This window comes from Ipomoea nil, unplaced genomic scaffold (assembly GCF_001879475.1).
Source record: "Ipomoea nil cultivar Tokyo-kokei standard unplaced genomic scaffold, Asagao_1.1 scaffold1110, whole genome shotgun sequence".
NCBI classification, from domain to species: domain Eukaryota; kingdom Viridiplantae; phylum Streptophyta; class Magnoliopsida; order Solanales; family Convolvulaceae; genus Ipomoea; species Ipomoea nil.
The window spans coordinates 303,752-310,416 of record NW_017617538.1 but is presented as its reverse complement, the minus strand read 5'-3'; the positions used below and the strand labels follow the sequence as shown (position 1 = coordinate 310,416).

General features: G+C 40.7%; 1 long non-coding RNA gene across 1 annotated transcript; it reads left to right on the top strand.

The window, feature by feature from the left end:
- The first annotated feature begins 1,472 nt into the window (after positions 1–1,472).
- LOC109183348 lies at positions 1,473–4,150 on the top strand. The gene is made up of 3 exons (XR_002054524.1): positions 1,473–2,042; positions 2,513–2,580; positions 4,111–4,150. It is a non-coding gene; the product is annotated as an uncharacterized LOC109183348 (long non-coding RNA).
- The last annotated feature ends 2,515 nt before the right edge of the window (positions 4,151–6,665 follow it).

Here is a 6,665-nt window from a genome sequence, read left to right as displayed (position 1 = left end):
CATATCTGGACAGCAAATGTCAGTATGTATGATTTCCAATATGCTTGAACTCCTTTTGGCACCTTTCTTAGACTTGTTCGTCTGCTTTCCCTTAATGCAGTCTATACAAGTCTTGATAATCAGTATAATCAAGAGTACTAAGTACTCCATCATTTACTAATCTCTTTATACGTTCAAGGGAGATATGACCTAATCTCCGATGCCATAACATAGAGGAGTTCTCACTAACACTTGATCTTTTGGAACCGAAGTGAACATGCAATGAGCTATAAGTGGCATTGTTTTGTAAATTTAAACGATAAAGACCATCAGACAATGTACCATATTCAACACAAGTGATTTATTGAAAATATCAAAATGCTTGTCTCGAAAATTAAAGGAGAAACCCAACGGCACAAGTCTAGAAACAGATATCAAGTTTCGGGAGAAACTTGGTTCATAAAATGTCTTATTCAAAATCAAAACAAAGCCACTACTTAAAATAAGCTTGCATGTTCCAATGGCTTCCACTTGTGACCCCATCTTGTTTCCTGATAAGATGGTTCGTTCACTTCCCACCGGCTTCCTTAGATCCTGCATTCCCTGTAAAGAGTTTGCAATGTGGATTGTTGAACCAGAATCAATCCACCAAGTATTAGTGTTAACTTCAGACATATTAGATTCATAACAAACGAATGAGGATAGAATACCTTTCTTCTCGATCCACTTTTTGTACTTGATGCAATCTTTCTTCATGTGCCCCTTCTTTTTACAGAAGAAACACTTATGCACCTTCTTTATGTCTGCTTGAGGTGAAAGATTTCCTTTCCCCTTAGCCTTAGAAGTGGAACCTCGAGATTTTCCAGACTTGGACTTCTCGTGTGCCGTAGCCAGCATGGCACTTTCTCCCATTTCCATCACCAATCTTCCTTCTTCTTGAACACACATGGTCATTAAATCATTTATGGACCATTTTTCCTTATGTGTGTTATAAGAAATTTTAAAATGTCCATACGGTGATGGTAGGGTGTACAAAGCATAGTACACAATGAAGTCATCCGACATATCTACCCTAAGATTCTTAAGTTGAGCCACAATGTCCCGCAATTCCATTGTGACACCCCATATTTTCCTAAAAATAAATTATAGTCCCGATAGTAAATATTTGAATAAAACTATTTATATAGCTAATTATTTGAAAACGGGCTCGGGTCTACCTATTTTTGTGAACCAACATTTCTGTACAAAATATTCCAAGCCCAAAATGATTTTATTCCTAAAAGCCTAATAAATGACCCTTGATCCAAAAAGAGTTACCCAACCCACGTTTAGTCAAGCACATATGTTGTATAAAAATAAATGTTATTATTTTGTATGCCCCAAAATATATATGTATGTATGGTTCTTGACCCAAGAGACTTAGCCCAACCCAATAATTGTTTAACCCTACCATCTCTAGTGTGTGGGTGCATTGTATCACTTCTCTTCCAAGTTTATCTTACGGCCGAGACTTCTTCTTTTGCCTACTCCATCGCCGCAACGTGAACCTGAGACCTTGGAGGTCACCTCCTCTGTCCAAACAAGCCGATCACCCATCTTCCTCTCCCTTTTGTTCGTCCGCACCTTTTCCTCGTTCCGGCAGAAGCTGAGCAGTTGTAACGGTTGGGTGAGGTGGTGTAGGTGGAGCTCAGCAGTAGGCGAGGCAGCAACCTCGGTAGTGGTCTTCTCCGGCGAGCTCGGTCGACTGTGGTGGCGATCTCGGCGATCTCTCGACGCAACGGAGTTCCCGGCAGCAGCTTGGTTGGTGTTTGGAGCTTCTCGACGCTTCTCTTTCGTCGACGGCGGCGGAGCTTCGGACAGCAGCAACGGCCGTGATGCAGGGAGGTGGTGGTGCGAGGCATCTTCGGCAGAGGCGGATCGCAGCAAGGGTGGCGCCTCCTCCTTTTCCTGCGAGTTTTGGGTCCCCGTGAGGCAGAGCATGCACGGGCAGTAGCACGGGCAGAGGGTGTCTTGACGTTCTACCCGCGGGTTCGTCTGCTTGAAGAAGAAGAAGATGGCAGTTGGTGAGCTTCTTCCTTGTATTGCTGATTAGTTTAGGTTAAGTAGTTTAATGTTGATTAAAATCATCAAGTGGCTAAGTGGTGTAGTGGTAAGCGTGTGTTTAAGGTGGTAATTAGCTAAGGTTCAAATCCTAGGATGGTTAGTTAAGTTAAGCCTTGTTTAATTATTAGTTTTACCTTAACCTTTTGTTATGAGCTTATCTTCTAGTGTTTTAATGTTGAGATTAAGTTAATAATAAGGTGCCTAGCTAAGATGGTTGAGCTTGTGGGTAATTTAGGGTGGAACTAGAGTTGTTATGAGCTTATCTTCTAGTGTTTTAATGTTGAGATTAAGTTAATAATAAGGTGCCTAGCTAAGATGGTTGAGCTTGTGGGTAATTTAGGGTGGAACTAGAGTTCAAATTTCCTTATGAGCATAATTAATTTTGTATAGTACTCTTGTTAATTAGTTGGAGATCCGGTTTGATTCACAGGTTCCCGTTTGGCTTATGAGTTGAGCCTAACCTAAGTTGGCATGGTTTTTGGATGTTAAGCGAATGAGGTAACCCATGCTCTACAAAATCTATTTTGCTTACCTATATGATGATTTCTTGGATTCTACATGTGTTTTGCTATGAAATGTGAGTGTTTATGCATTGTCTTGTGAAAATGCATATCTAGAGCTTGTGTTTAGGGTTCTTGTATGCCATTGTTTGGCTATTCCTTTGATTCAAGTCATTTTGTTGTATTTGGTGAGATTTGACATGTTTTGGACTTGAATTTGAGCTTGGTGTTGAAAATCCGCGAAGGGATTATTTTGGTACAGGACATGTACCCGCGGGTAGGGGTCCACCCGCCCCCCACTCGCGGGGTACATGTGGTGTGGGATGTGGTTCCCGCGGGCGGAACCACGGGTGGGGGTCCACCCGTGGCCCCACCCGCGGGCACACTATGTTAGTTGTTGGGGGATTTGTTCCCCGTGATTCTTTTGACTCGGTATTTGGTCTTTTGACTTCCCGATGTTCTTTTGTGGAACTATTTGAGCGTCTTCTTGATGTTTCGTATGTCTAGAACTATATGGTAGGAATCCATGTAGGTTTTGGTGTCTTGAATCGTGCTAAGTGTTCAACATTGTGTTTCGTTGAACCGTGATGAGTCTTGTGTGTTCTTAGGAACTACGCTTGGTTTACCCGTTTGATAAGCATGCTAGTTCGGTGTTTAAATGCTAGCGTGTGTGTTGTTTGTACTTTCCTATTGGTTGATGATAACTTGTGTTATTCATCGTTGTTGTTGGACTGTGATCCATTCCTTGATTGAGTATGGTTTCATATCTTCGTTGTGATCCGTTGATTGATTCTTGTTGTGGTGTGGTGTGTGTGGCTGTACCTGGATTGCACGATTAGTGGTATGGGACACTAGTCACCAGGGTACGGCAGTGGTCCTCGTGGTGGCCATGACGTGATTATGGAGTTTGTGACCTGTGTGTCGGGTTCACGTATTTCTTGGGAGGCGTGTGCCGCTGTGTGTGTGATCGGTACCTTGTGTACTATGAATTGGTGGTTTGTTGGTGGGGGACGACGGTCCCAAGACGGAAAAGGTTGGACTCAGAAGTACAGGGATCTTGGAGGTAATGGTTGGAACTAGATATAAGGTTGGAACCGGGCATAAGGAAGGCATATCAATTCGTGATGAGTGATGTCACGAAGGCTTGTGTAGCCGTTGTTGTGAGTTTCTCTTCTTGTGACGTGTGTAGTCAAAAAGGCATGTGTTGCCATTGGGTGTGTTCTTATTCTCTTGTGTTATGCATGTCGGGTCTTAATCTACTGTGTGATGGTAGATTATACCTTGAGCCGTTCTTGTGAGTTGTTGTATCTCGTGTGGTCTTGGGATGTGTTCCCTTATCTTGTTGTGAGTGCTTAGAGTCTTGTGTTGACTTCTGTTCTTGGTTTTGAACATATATATGTATATTCCGTTTCGCAAATGATTTTACATACGTATACCCTATCTATGTATGATATTTCACATGTATTGGTGGGTTACCTGCATTATTCGCTGATCGGGCGTCGTCCCATTTCTATTTGTTGCTTTACAGATTTGGTAGCTTTGGAGAGCGCACTAGTGGCCTGTAGATAGATTGATCTCTTCCTTTAATAGTTGTTGAGGCCTGTGAGCCTAAGTAGTTGATTTGTTAGACTGCTGTAGTTGTAGTATCTGCCTGTGCACCTATGTTTGTTATAGGTGTGGCATAGCACCTTCCGGTTTGTTTAGTTAGCTTCCGCCTTGTTTAATCTTAATGAGTAGACTTTATCCCCTTTCTAAGCTTTAATTGATTTTAAAAGTTGTTGAAAATCGGGGGTGTTACATCCATGATGTGCTCACGCACACCTTTGACGGAAGTGAGACGGTGAGAGGAGAATCTCATGATGAGGGTGCTTGCTAAAGCCTTTTCTGAAGTGGCGAACTGGTCGTCAATAGACTTGAGCAATGCTTGGGCATCCTTATGCTTTTCACTAACGAAACCCTGAATCCCATCAGATATTTTCACCTTGATGTACATTGTACTTAGCCGATTGGACTTATTCCATCGCTCATATAGTGCAATGTCATCTTGGGTACTATCTTCAGTGGGGACCGGTGGTTGCACGTTATGGATGGCAAAGTCCAAGTCTCTCCACCCTAAACTTAGAAGAACCCTTTCTTTCCAAATTTTGTAGTTTTCGCCCCTAAGTTCGGGAACTTCGATGTTCAAATCAGTATGAGTAACAGATTGAGATGCTGTAAAGGTAAAGGTTTGGATTAGAATATTGAGGCATATAAATAATTGAATCGCATACATTACCAATGTAAATGATGCATGTCAAAGATCCAAATGTCATAAAAATTGCCCGTGGGCTAAATTTTTACGCAAAAGGGACTTTAGAAAACTTTAGAATAGAAATGGGATGGGAACAAGGTTGAATTTCTATTCTCAACGATAAAACTACCAAAGACTATATGCCGATACATAATTGCCTGTGGGCTAAATTATGATCATAGTTTGGTATTTTTATCCTGATTAACCATACAAATATAACAAAATTGTCTGTGGGCTAAATTTCATCATATTACATATAATTAATCACAATTTATGCCTAAACTTTATGTGATTTGGAAAAACTTGATATACAATTTTAATTAAATTAAGGATGCTATGGCTACTCCTTAATTAACTAAATTTGTGGGCATAGATTTAACAAAACAAACTATGCACTCAACATGATAAGCAATTGCCAAGTATACTCCCAGGAAAGTTGGTCGAGATGAACTCGGTTAAATACCAACTCCTTAGACAGAGTAGGATTCCAAGGGAACTAGTAGCTTATTGGTTATTCTAGTTTTCTTCCCAAGAAATTTTCCCCGGTTCATGCATTTCCATATTGTAGCATAACGTTTTGAAGGGTTTTTTCAAAAGTTTGGAAAAAAAAACCTTTAACAATATGTGAACCTTTGATCTTAATGTGCTAATCTTCAGGCACTACCGTAGTCGTACTAAACCTTATGTACTTTTATAACCGCAATATGCTAAAGTCCAATATACTAAGGAATTCAACAAACTCCTAAAAGGCACTACCAAAGTCCAAGTACTAAGGAGTTCAAGAAATTCCTAAAATATGCATTTCTAAGGCATATAATTAATCGCATAATTAAAATAAATTAAAATTATGCTAATTGGACATAATATGCACATTACAATAACACAAACTCATATTAAACAAATAAATTACACAAACATTATAGCAATTTAAAACATATGAGTATACCAAATAATATAATTTAAATTCAATTTGAATGAAACTATATTAAAACAATATAGATTACAATACTTTAAAATCAATCTTGTAGGCTCATAACAAAGACAAACCCAAATAAAAAAAAAAAAAAAAAAAAAAAAAAAAAAAAAAAAAAAAAAAAAAAAACTTAAACCACCAGACCCAACAACGTTTTTTTTTTTTTTTTTTAAGAGTGGGCCAGGCCCTAAAAATAACCCGATCCAACCATCTCCTTATCATATCTAACCTAAACCCTCCCCACTGTAGATCGGGAAAAGAAGGAGAGCCGCTGCGAAGGATCGAACGAGGGAGAGATCGGCCGCCGCTCGACACTGTCGCCGGATACCCAGCGCCGCCACCCCTTCGCCGTCTCCCGCAGTCGCTCCAACGGACCGCGACCGAAGAGCAGAGGAAGTGTAACGGAGACAGTGTCACCGCCCACGATCTGCTAGCCTCTCTGTTCGCCGGAAAAAGACAGCGATGACGCCACCGCTGGAAACCCTGCTTCGCCGTCGCCATCCTAGCCCCATCGCTGGTCGTCGCCTGAAGAAGAAAGGGAAGCAGCGACGTTGTCGGAGACCAGCTTCGCCGCCACCACCTGTCTTCTACGCCGGTCACCGGAGAAAATGGCGTCGGCGAGTGGCTAGTTGGAGAAGCCACACGGCAGGTTAGTTCAAATTTTTTTTTTTTATATTTCGAAAAACATTAAAAAAAAATTCTTTAAAAAAAAATTTCAAAACAGTGTACATATACACAGTTATGTATCCATATATTTTTGCACACATACGGCATTTGGATTTTCGATTCATATAAAACAAAAACATATATACAAATGTTC